Source organism: Podarcis tiliguerta (assembly GCF_965153285.1).
Source record: "Podarcis tiliguerta genome assembly, chromosome: 5".
Classification (NCBI taxonomy): domain Eukaryota; kingdom Metazoa; phylum Chordata; class Lepidosauria; order Squamata; family Lacertidae; genus Podarcis; species Podarcis tiliguerta.
In genome coordinates this window covers 91,668,436-91,680,569 of record NC_139538.1, presented here as the reverse complement: position 1 = coordinate 91,680,569, position 12,134 = coordinate 91,668,436, and the positions used below count along the sequence as shown (strand labels likewise).

At 45.7% G+C, this 12,134-nt stretch overlaps 1 protein-coding gene across 1 annotated transcript in view; it reads left to right on the top strand.

The window, feature by feature from the left end:
* The window catches only part of AKAP3 (A-kinase anchoring protein 3), a 164,938-nt gene that overhangs the window by 636 nt on the left and 152,168 nt on the right, over positions 1 to 12,134 (top strand). The window lies entirely within an intron of this gene.

Genomic DNA, 12,134 nt, shown 5'->3' with positions numbered 1-12,134 from the left:
ACATAGAGCGCATTGCAGTAGTCCAAGCGAGAGATAACCAGAGCATGTACCACTCTGGTGAGACAGTCAGCAGGCAGGTAGGGTCTCATCCTGCGTACCAGATGGAGCTGATAAACAGCTGCCCTGGACACAGAATTGACCTGCGCCTCCATGGACAGCTGTGAGTCCAAAATGACTCCCAGGCTGCGCACCTCGTCCTTCAGGGGCACAGTTACCCCATTCATGACCGTTAGTCCCCCACACCCACCCACCTCCTGTCCCCCTAAAACAGTACTTCTGTCTTGTCAGGATTCAACCTAAATGTGTTAGCCGCCATCCATCCTCCAACCGCCTAGGTTAGCAGCGACAAAAATTGGAAAATAGAATCGCTCTGCCCATATATGCCTGCATTCGCTCCATAGGACGCACACACATTTCCCCTTCATTTTTGGAGGGGGGAAAGTCGTCCTATAGAGCGAAAAATACGGTACTTGTGCACTTCGCAAAAAAAAAAAAAGGTATTTCAGAACCTTCTAAAATATTTTATCGGTGTTCCTTTCTAACAATCCTACATCAGATATCCAGAGGGACGTTCATCTGATTACGTGTTGCAATTCTAGATTTTGCAAAAGTGTGCAGCTGCTCTGTAGCCTGCAAGAAAGGATTCCTTCCTTTGACACATCCTTTGTGCCAAGCTTAGGCCAAAGGCTTCATGCTGGACAGGGAAATCTTTCCCTTCAATATTAAGAAGCTAAACTTTGCCTAGTACTCTGTTAGCTGTGGCGCTCACTGGCTGCCTTCTGATTTGCAGGGATTAGGAGTCCTATCAGTGAGTCATAGCTTCTGACTTGGTAACATTATCTACCCCCCTCCCCACCTCTCTTTGCATCCCTAGGCACTTCGGCTGACTTCTGTTGACTTTGTAATATAACCTAGCCTCTTGACATTGTTATATAATTCCCAGGGACTTTTGCAATGGAAAAGGCTCTTGCAATGAAGCAGATACGTAATTAAGTTTCACAGGCGTTCTTGTTTTCTCCTGCGTTGTAACAAAATTCCCTTCCTCTTCTTTTGACACTATCGTTAAATACTAGAAAGACGCCCCTTGTGGATTTTGAACTGTCAGAGAGGTAGGGCTCACTAGTTCCCAGGCTAATTAATCCCTGGTTCTTCCCACTCCAGACTGATTTTATGCAGATATGATCTGTGCGTTTGTACACACACATTTAACCCTGATGAAGTGTTTCCAACTTCACTGAAGGTGAATTAGCCTTTGAAGCGTATCAAGTGTCAAGGGATTAACAGCTCCCTCACTCACATTTATTAAAAACCAAGTCTAAGCTGAAATGCCCCCCCTCCCCGCTTCTACAGCCCCATTTTCAGGCTGTGTGGTGGCAGCATAGTGATTGTCAGACATATGAAAGGTGATTGTTTTGCGGCCTTGTACTGAGTTTCCCATAGGGACGCGGGTGGCGCTGTGGGTTAAACCACAGAGCCTAGGACTTGCCGATCAGAAGGTCGGCGGTTCGAATCCCCGCGACGGGGTGAGCTCGGTCCCTGCTCCTGCCCACCTAGCAGTTAGAAGGCACGTCAAAGTGCAAGTAGATAAATAGGTACCGCTCCGGCGGGAAGGTAAACGGCATTTCCGTGCGCTGCTCTGGTTCGCCAGAAGCGGCTTAGTCAAGCTGGCCACATGACCCGGAAGCTGTATGCCGGCTCCCTTGGCCAATAAAGCGAGATGAGCGCCGCAACCCCAGAGTCAGCCACGACTGAACCTAACGGTCAGGGGTCCCTTTACCTTTACCTTACTGAGTTTCCCAGCCACCTGCCTTCCCCTCAGAACAGCCTCTGTGAACAGTGCTGACACAGCATACCCACATGGGGCGATAGGGGCACAAATATGGGATGTTTTTTCAGCTGCTGGTCATCCAAAAAGAGCCATTGCCAGAAATCTGATGGTGGTGAGAAAGGGGGGGGAGTCGGACACAGGGAAAAGCAGGCCAGTTGCCCACTTTTGGTCTTTAATCCCACCTCCATCACCCATGCAAACCGAAAGTGAAATTTTGTCTCACTTCTATTTTTTTACAGTCCCAGGCAGGCACCAGAGGCAGAAGGTTATCAAGCTCAAAGTCACAATGCCCCATTATTTATGAAAAGTTAAAACTTAGGAGCCTGGTTTACAAATGAATATATTGGATAGCAGCCACACCTAGTAGTAGTAGTAGTAGTAGTAGTAGTAGTAGTAATAATAATAAGAAGAAGAAGAAGAAGAAGAAGAAGAAGAAGAAGAAGAAAAATATTCCACCCATCTGGCTGGGTTTCCACAGCCACTCTGGGCAGCTCCCAACAGAATATTAAAAACACGATAAAAGATCAAACATTAAAACTTCCCTAAACAGGACTGCCTTCATATGTCTTCTAAAAGTCAGATAGTTGTTTATTTCCTTGACATCTGGTGGGAGGGCATTCCACAGGGTGGGTGCCACTACCGAGAAGGCCCTCTGCCTGGTTCCCTGTAATCTCACTTTTCGCAGTGAGGGAACCGCCAGAAGGCCCCCAGAGCTGGACTTCAAGCTAAACTAAGCTGAACTATGCCAGTTCCTGAAGAGGCAAGGTTCAGCACTGTGGGAAAGGGACTGTGATAGGTAGTTTCATAGTACAGAGCTTGAGTGAACACTTAAGCAAGATACTGACATTCAACATTCGGCAGGCGTCAGATTCCACACAGCATGGAGCTCCTACAGAAGGAATTTCATTTGCATCATAAATGAGTCTTTCTGAAGCTAAATTAAGGGGCCTTCCACACATTCCATCCCCATTGACATATTAGGACTGAGAAATGGCGGCCACCACACTTTTCCTGTCCATTTATTACTCTGCTGAGCTGGGTCAAGCATTCAGAAAGTGCTATTTCCCATACATACGCATACCAGGAACAAAAAGTAAGGTTTTCAACAGAAAGGAGAACCGGGTTCAAGGTGGGAACTCGGGATTAAAACTGCCCTCAAGTGATAAAACCGCCAACGTAGGATTCGAGACCAGATTGTGATTACCAGTAACTGTAATAGAAATTTCAGAGAAAACATTTTGCTAGAATGAATGTATCGGGACAGAGTCCCACACCACCGGTGGATCAGGAATCCCAAAGAGTAGCACACTCTCCAACATTTTGGGGATAGATTGTGGTTAATTTGAAAGAGTTTGAGTGGAATCCAAGGCCACGTGAATATAACTTGTGTTATAGTTAAGCGTTCTCTTGTGTCTTGGCTGCTATTGTTTCCAAAAGTGCTCTGGACTATATCCTCATTGGATCGCAAGGCTAAGTATTTTTCCCAGAATACAGGCTGCCATTTTCCTCCCCACAACAATATACTGGGAATGAAACTACGTCACAATATAGCACTGCTTAGGGAGGCATTAAAGTCTCTGGAAAGCTTAGAGAAGCAGCACCAAAACCCTTTTTAAAAGAAAGGAAAAACTTTCATAGTTTGCTTCTCCCCTCCCCACCCTCTGAAAAATATTGCTTTCTCCTCCCCTCTCTCTGCTCCTCCAAGCCCTCCTCAGGGGAACCATTGGCCCACCTACAATCATAGAATTGCAGGACCGGAAGGTACTTCAAGGTTCATCTAGCCCAAACCCTCTGCAATGCAGGAACCACACAAAGCATCAGAGGGCCACCCAAACTCTGTTAAAAAAACCTCCAAAGAAGGGGAGTCTGTTCCAGAGTCAAACAGCTCTTGTTGTCAGGGAGATCTTCCCAATGTTTAGCTGAATTTACTTTATGTAACTGGAATCTGTTGATTCAGGTTCTACCCTCTGAAACAGCAGAAAACAAGCATATTCCATCCTCCATGTGACGCTGGAGTTTCTGGGACAGCTTCAAGGGCAGCCCCACGTACAGCGAATTACAGTAGTCAAGCCAGGAGGTGACCGTCGCATGGATCACTGTGGCCAGATCTGGATTCATTCAAAGTAGCCAGGTGTTCCTTTGCCACCTCTTTTCCTATCTTGGGCTGCTACTAGCAGCTGGTTAGGCACTGTCCGAAATCCTCCAGCATATTCTCAGACCAGGTTCTAACCCCAAGGAATCTTCCTACCCGCCTGCTCCCTCCAGTGGTTGGAAGAAGAAAAGGGCACGCTATGCCCTTTGACAGCAGCTCTCAGCACCGTGTGGTTAAGTCAAATGGAGCTACGAAAGAACCACACTATTCAAGACAGATCAGCAATAGCTTGGAAACCCACAAAGCACAGAGCTTTTATGCTTATTGCACTAAGTGCTTGCTCAAAGCAGGGGTCCTTTTTATCACCAGTTAAGGAAACTGTGGTGGCATTAAGTGGAGTTAAGCTGCAAGGGTATTAGCTGGCAAATGTGTGTAAAATGAAAGGTCACTTAATTCAATAGAGAATACACTTTGGTCTTGCTGACATTTGAGGAGCAGGCTGAAGCCCAGCTTTGGTACAAGCAATGGCTGTCTCTCTCAGGTTCAGTGCCAATGTAAAAATCTTGCTCACACAGACAGGACAAAGCATTACTCCAGTATGTTATAGAGTACACCAAACACTGAATTTATCCATATCAAAACGCTGAGGTTCCAGCTTAGGTAAAACATGGGAGGAGTTTTGAGGGAGGTTAAAGGTATTTCAGTAAGACTATGAAAATTTCACATACCCTAAAATTGTCACACACTGAATTTCACCGAAAGCAAATCTTCAAGAAGAATTTGAAGGTTCTTGCTCAGAGCCAGACAAAACATTCAAGTAATTGCAAATGCATTTTTCTAATGTCATTCAGATGCATATATAGATCCAGCCTTGTTCTTTACAGGTGCCGAAGCCATAAAGGGTGGGTTTTTTTTAGTAGAGTAAATATTAATTTTAAAAGCTCAGGATAAACAAGCATCCGCCCAAGTCTATGCGCTGCCTTTGACGATTCTGATGTTTTTATGGAAATGTAATTTTAATTCCAAGCCACAGTATTCAACTTTAGAAGAAGAAAAAAAGTAGTTTTATGCTACTTTAATAGAGCAGTCAAAATAAACAGGTCCAAAACCACAGCTTACAAATGAAGACATATCCTCCTCCCATTTCCTCAGCTAACGAGAAACAAAGACTTCATTATTTGCACTTACCTATTTCGAATGTTGGTGACTGAGCTTGAGCAAGTTATGAGGCTCTCAGGTAAGCAAGTCTGGCTTCTGTTGTCAGGGATTTCTGACCACTCATTCCAATTTTTGTGACTGAAATGAGGCCACTGGGCAGGAAAAAAATTCTTCAGCATGCTTGGAGGTACAAAATGTGACAAATCAAACCCAAGGGAGGAAGGCCTACAAAACAGCCCAAAGAGGACTGGTCATACTTAGCAGCCTCAGAGCACTGAGAATCAGTAGGAAAAGAAAACTGGTGTGTGTGTAGGAATGGAATCAGTGGAATGGCTGTCTAGAGATGGGTGGTGAAAAGAGGTGGTGGCCACAGAAGGCCAGGAAGCTGCAAAACATCTGACAGGTTTTCAGGAAAGGCTGGCTGACAGGCAAGGGGTGCAGAGGTGATAAAAAGGAAAGCGCGGGCACAGCAGGAGAGGATGAAGAGACACAGAGAACTACTTGAAAATGATTCAACTCTGAGCAGACTTGCTAAGGTGAATAAGACTGAATCGGTTAAGTGCTGGAGATGCAATGAGGCAATTAAGTGCTGGAGATGCAATCTTTCATATGTGGTGGGCCTGTAAAAGGGTAAAAGAGTATTGGGGGGGAATTATAATGAATTGAAAAAAGTGTTTAAAGGCACTTTTCCCAAAACACACACACACACAAAAAAACACAGTGTCCTTTTTGTTGGGAAAACTCAGATGAAAATTCCCAGGTGTCAAAAAAGGTTATTTATGTATACCACTACGGCAGCCCATGTTTTAGGTAAAGGTAAAGGTACCCCTGCCCGTACGGGCCAGTCTGGACAGACTCTAGGGTTGTGTGCCCATCTCACTCAAGAGGCCAGGGGCCAGCGCTGTCCGAAGACACTTCCGGGTCACGTGGCCAGCGTGACATCGCTGCTCTGGCGAGCCAGAGACGCACACGGAAACGCCGTTTACCTTCCCGCTAGTAAGCGGCCCCTATTTATCTACTTGCACCCGAGAGTGCTTTCGAACTGCTAGGTTGGCAGGCGCTGGGACCGAACAGCGGGAGTGCACCCCACCGCGGGGATTCGAACCGCCGACCTTGCAGTCGGCAAGCCCTAGGTGCTGAGGCTTTAACCCACAGCGCCACCCGCGTCCCATAGCCCATGTTTTATTAGCCCCCAAATGGAAAAGGAGTGAGGTCTCAACCAAAGAAGAATGGCAACTTAAACTGACATTTAGAAGACATCTGAAGGCAGGCCTGTTTAGGGAAGTTTTTAATGTTTGAAGTTTTATTGTGCTTTTTATTTTCTGTTGGGAACCGCCCAGGGTGGCTGGGAAAACCCAGTCAGATGGGCGGGGTATAAATAAATTAATTAATAATAATAATAATAATTTATACCCCGCCCTCCCCAGCCAAGGCCAGGCTCTGGGAGGCTAACAAGCAATAATAAAAACAAGTTGAATGGATACAACTTAAAAACAAGATTAAAATACAACATTAAAACATTGAAACATTAAAATGCAGCCTTAATATTATTATTATTATTATTATTACTGGTGGAAAATACACAGTTTGTGGATCTAACTTACAGAATAAGAGAACAAGAAGAACATTCATTTAAAGAAGATTGGAAAATGCTTATTGAATATATGGGGGGGGGGAATGTGTACTCTTGAAAACGCTGGCCGCGTTAAGATAAATTCAACCGTGTAAATAAGTTTTGATGGAAGTAATAATGGAATGCTGAACGGTTTAGTTTATATAAAATATGCAGGGATTTATGCTATGCAAAATGAACCATGGAAAGAGAAGAAGGGAAGTCTAAGATTGCCTAAATGAATATTCTAAATTGTAAAACAGAAAATTTAATAAAAATCATATAAAAAAGAGACACAGAGATATAAACATGGCTGCCCACAGTGTTTACATGGAGGCAACCATGTTTTCTCCTGGAAGTGTGGGGCAGGAAGGAGCTCCACTTGGCAGCCACTCAAAAAACTGGGTAAACAGTTTTAAAGCAAAAAATCTTGTTGTGGTGGTGAAAAAAAGGCAGTCTTCCAGATTCCAAAGCAGACCATTGATTCAATCCAGGTCATGATCCACCCGGATCACATCAAGTGTGTTGACTTTGGAATCGGGATTAGGCAGAGTCCTCTTCCAACTCTTTGCATCACAAAACCACAAGAAGTCTTGTGATTCAGATCTAGTAAAGAAAAAAAGGGGATCATAATGAATGCGGGTGGCGCTGTGGGTTAAACCACAGAGCCTAGGACTTGCCGATCAGAAGGTTGGGGGTTCGAATCCCCGCGACGGGGTGAGCTCCCGTTGCTTGGTCCCTGCTCCTGCCAACCTAGCAGTTCGAAAGCCCGTCAAAGTGGAAGTAGATAAATAGGTACCACTCTGGCGGGAAGGTAAACGGCATTTCCGTGCGCTGCTCTGGTTCGCCAGAAGCGTCTTAGTCATGCTGGCCACATGACCCGGAAGCTGTACGCCGGCTCCCTCGGCCAATAAAGCGAGATGAGCGCCGCAGCCCCAGAGTCACCCACGACTGGGCCTAATGGTCAGGGGTCCCTTTACCTTTTGCTAATGAATTTGCATGATTTTTTATATAGGGGGACCCCCTCCCACACAATAACTATCCAACTAAAGTTTACATTGGTGTCCCTAGCAGTGCAGAGCTACTATTCAGGGTGGGAGCTGATTTCACTGGGCAGGAAGGGACAGGAGGAAGATGGGAAAAGAGTCCAATTTGCAGCTTTCTGTTCCTTTCTAAGGTTGGAAAGCTAAGTTGCAATGCTAGAGATGCCGACTGAGATGGTAGAGCCAGGATCTTTTACTTAAGCATGAATTTTTCATTTGAAAACAGAGGGCAGAAAGTTCTGAGTGCTATTTTCAGTTGAGAATTCTGTGATGCTGGTCTCCAGTCTACATATTTTTCTTAGAAGTCCCACCAGGTGTTCAATGGGCTTGTTCTCTTAAGCGTATTAATTAAAAATAAGGGGTTTTAAGGTACAGCAGGTCTGTAAGGCAAATGTTCTGAAAATGCCTAAACCAGAAATTAGCAACAGTAAGTCCTTTTGATAGTACTATATGCTGTAATCATGCATACAACTGGTTTGCAAGGCAACAGCAGCAAGGATACTCATCGTGAAATATTGGAAGGCACAAGATTTACCCACCAGGGATGAAGGGCAGATGAAGTTGATGGACTACATGGAATTGGCGGAAATGACTGGCAGAATCCGAGACCAGGGAGAAGAGTCGGCGGAAGAAGATTGGAAAAAGTTTAAAGACTATTTACAGAAATACTGTAAAATTAATGAATGTTAGAAAAATGTTGGAATGAAGTTATATGGCTTTAGTAGAAATGTTATAAGGAACTAAGTATAAATAGGTTATTAGAGCATTAAAGGGAAAAATAAGGTTAGAAAATGTTAAGATAATTACAGGATAGAAAACAGAGGAAGATGGAAAGGAATTGCTGAAACAATTAATAGAAGTGGAATACAAAAAGGGAGGTGTGAGGAGGTCGTGGAAATTAGTGAAAGAAAGTCAAGATATTGAAATTGGATTGTGTTTTAAATGGGCTTTGTTTTGTTTTGTTAGTTGTATGCTAGTGTTTTGTAGTGGGTTTTTTTGTATTGTATTGTATTTTTGTATGTTTTTTCTTTTTTGTTTTTTTGTAGTTTGTATTCAATTTGTTGGAAAACTAATAAATATTATTATTTTTAAAAAAAACTGGTTTGCAAGGACCTCAAGTGCAATGATCTAATTCTACCTCTATATTCAGCTGTAGGTTCAGTGTGTGCAGAACTCTGGCAACAAGCAAGGCGTCGTGTTCTCTAACCTCCGTTGGCCCTCTGGCTCAGAGGAAGAGGAGACCATCTCCGCAGAACCCTCCCCACTCCCTTACAGGCCTAAGGGTGTGACTTCACTTGACTGCTTCAACCCAAGATGGCTTTCCCATTGCAGTCCACACCATAGCTGTCAACTTACAGATTTGAAAATAAGGGGCCAGCAGCCTGGGAAAAAAGGGACCAGCAGCCAAAATAAGGGATTTTGGCTTAGCTTATGCAGAAATTCGGCACTGATGGAGCCATGCTGCTTTGGCTGCGACTGACTGTGTTTTGCAGGGGGTTGGACTAGATGATCCTAAGGGTCTACAACTCCCACCAAAGAAGAGTGGCAGACAAAACTGATGGCAAAGCTCACAGGCAGAATTAGAAACCAGGAAGAGGACCTCTTTAATAAAGAATGGGGAAAGTTTATAATTTAGTTGAAAAGCTATTGTAAAGAGTTACATACATTGGTAGGATTGACAGAAAACTTGTAGTAAAAATTTGAACCATGGATGGACAAATCATTTATAAAAATAGAGTTATGAAAGGGATGCAGAGGGGGAAATCACTACATTAAGATGCTGAACTGGTTGGAGGGTACGCTAAGCAGCACGTTGGGGCTGCCGTCGTCCTGGCGCGAGGAGTTCCATTGGCCCTTCCCCACCCGAGAGAGAGGGGAGAGGGAGAGAGACTCTCACCCATGCTGCCCGCGAGTCCAGCATGAGGCGGTTGCAGCACTGCCACGGCCGCTGAAGCTCCGCCCTTCTGTGTCCCTCCCCATCCCCTCCTCTTCCTCCTCCCTCAGGCCGCCTCCTCAGCCGCCTCCAGCTTCCCCTGGCAGCGCAGCGGAAGTCTTGCAAGAGAGGGGCTGCCTGCCCACCCACCGCCACCCGTCTCCTCACGACGCATCCCTGAGGGGGAAAAGGGAGAGACGGAGACGCGGCAGCTCGTGCGCACGCTCTCTCACGGCGGAGGACCCCGAGCCACTGCTTCCCTCCCAAGCTGGGCGAGCATGAAACCCGGGAAATTTAAGGGACATCATCAATAAGGGACAGCAGCGGGACACGGCACTGGGATAAGGGAGTTTCCCGCCAAATAAGGAACGGTTGACAGCTATGGTCCACTCTATGCTGCAGGAACCAGTGGCTGGAGAATCAGGCGTTTTAAGAAACAAAGGGCGCTTCCAGGCTGCCACTATTTTGACATACCAGCAAATTTGGCTCTCACAATATAGTGGGTTGGGAGGACTTGCATGACAAATCTGCCTCCCCCAACATTGGATTTTTTTAATTTTTTTAATTTTTTGCACCAAGGAGAGTTATGCACTGGAAAGTGGGGACAACACTTGCTTTGATGCAACCAGTCAAGGCGGTGAAGGTCCTGTGCGAGTGTCTGGAGGCGGTTAGAGGATGGATGGTGGCTAACAGATTGAGGTTGAATCCTGACAAGACAGAAGTACTGTTTTTGGGGGACAGGAGGCGGGCAGGTGTGGGGGACTCCCTGGTCCTGAATCGGGCAATTGTGCCCCTGAAGGACCAGGTGCGCAGCCTGGGAGTCATTTTGGACTTGCAGCTGTCCATGGAGGTGCAGGTCAATTCTGTGTCCAGGGCAGCTGTTTACCAGCTCCATCTGGTACGCAGGCTGAGATCCTACCTGCCCTCAGACTGTCTTGCCAGAGTGGTGCATGCTCTAGTTATCTCCCGCTTGGACTACTGCAATGCACTCTGTGTGGGGCTACCTTTGAAGGTGACCCAGAAACTACAACTAATCCAGAATGCGGCAACTAGACTGGCGACTGGGAGCAGCCGCCGAGACCACATAACACTGGTCTTGAAAGACCAACATTGGTTCCCAGTACGTTTCCGTGCACAATTCAAAGTGTTGGTGCTGACCTTTAAAGCCTCAGTCCAGTATATCTGAAGGAGCGTCTCCACCCCCATCGTTCTACCTGGACACTAAGGTCCAGCGCTGAGTGCCTTCTGGCGGTTCCCTCACTGCGAAAAGCCAAGTTACAGGGAGCCAGGCAGAGGGCCTTTTCTGTAGTGGCACCCGCCCTGTGGAACGCCCTCCCACCAAATGTCAAAGAGAACAACAAGTACCAGACTTTTAGAAGACATCTTAAGGCTTTTAATGCTTGATGCATTACTGTATTTTAATATTTTGTTGGAAGCCACCCAGAGTGGCTGGGGAAGCCCAGCCAGATGGGCGGGGTATAAATTTATTATTATTATTATTATTATTATTATTATTATTATTATTATTATTATGTCATCTAGCTTCCCCTCCAGCAAATCAGGATGAATAAACAGAATGAAGGAAGAAGTTGTCAAGGAACACCCACAGAAGGTTCCTCCAAGAGAGTGGGTCAACCACAAGTTCAGAGTAGCCAGGGAGCCTCAGAGATCTCTCCCAGCTGCTGAGGCGCCAGTTCTCCTTGGGTCAGTTTCAGCCGGAAACTGCCACAGTGATCTGTCCAGAGTCTTCACATATTGTTCTGGGCCTCTTGTGTCTTGATTCTACTCTATGAGATGTACTCTGTGCTTCCAGTAAATTCTACAGATTCAAGCTTGCCTCCCCTAGGAGCTTTGAGCTGAGCTAGGAAAGGACACAAACATTTCTTCTATATTTCTTTCTAGCCAGCAACATTATCGATTATTAGCATTATTATTGCCTTGAGAACAATAATAAAGAATTTAATCACTGCAACCACGTCCCTCTACGGGATTTGCTGTTATAGTTTCTAATCTGGATCAACTGGATTATAAATTGTGTGTCAGTGTGCTAAAAATTCCTCCTGCATTTATTTTTTTAGCATTCTTTATCAATTGCATTTGAAACTTGTAAGAGCAAAGTGATCTGTGTGTGTGTGTGTCAGGTACAGGTTTTTTGGTTGTGCTTAAGATTACACCCAAGGGACGCAGGTGGTGCTGTGGGTTAAACCACAGAGTCTAGGACTTGCCGATCAGAAGGTCGGCGGTTCGAATCCCTGTGACGGGGTGAGCTCCCGTCGCTTGGTCCCAGCTCTTACCCGCCTAGCAGTTTGAAAGCACATCAAAGTGCAAGTAAATAAATAGGTACCGCTCCAGCGGGAAGGTAAACAGCATTTCCGTGCACTGCTGTGGTTTCACCAGAAGCGGCTTAGTCATGCTGGCCACATGACCTGGAAGCTGTACGCTGGCTCCCTCGGCCAATAAAGCGAGAT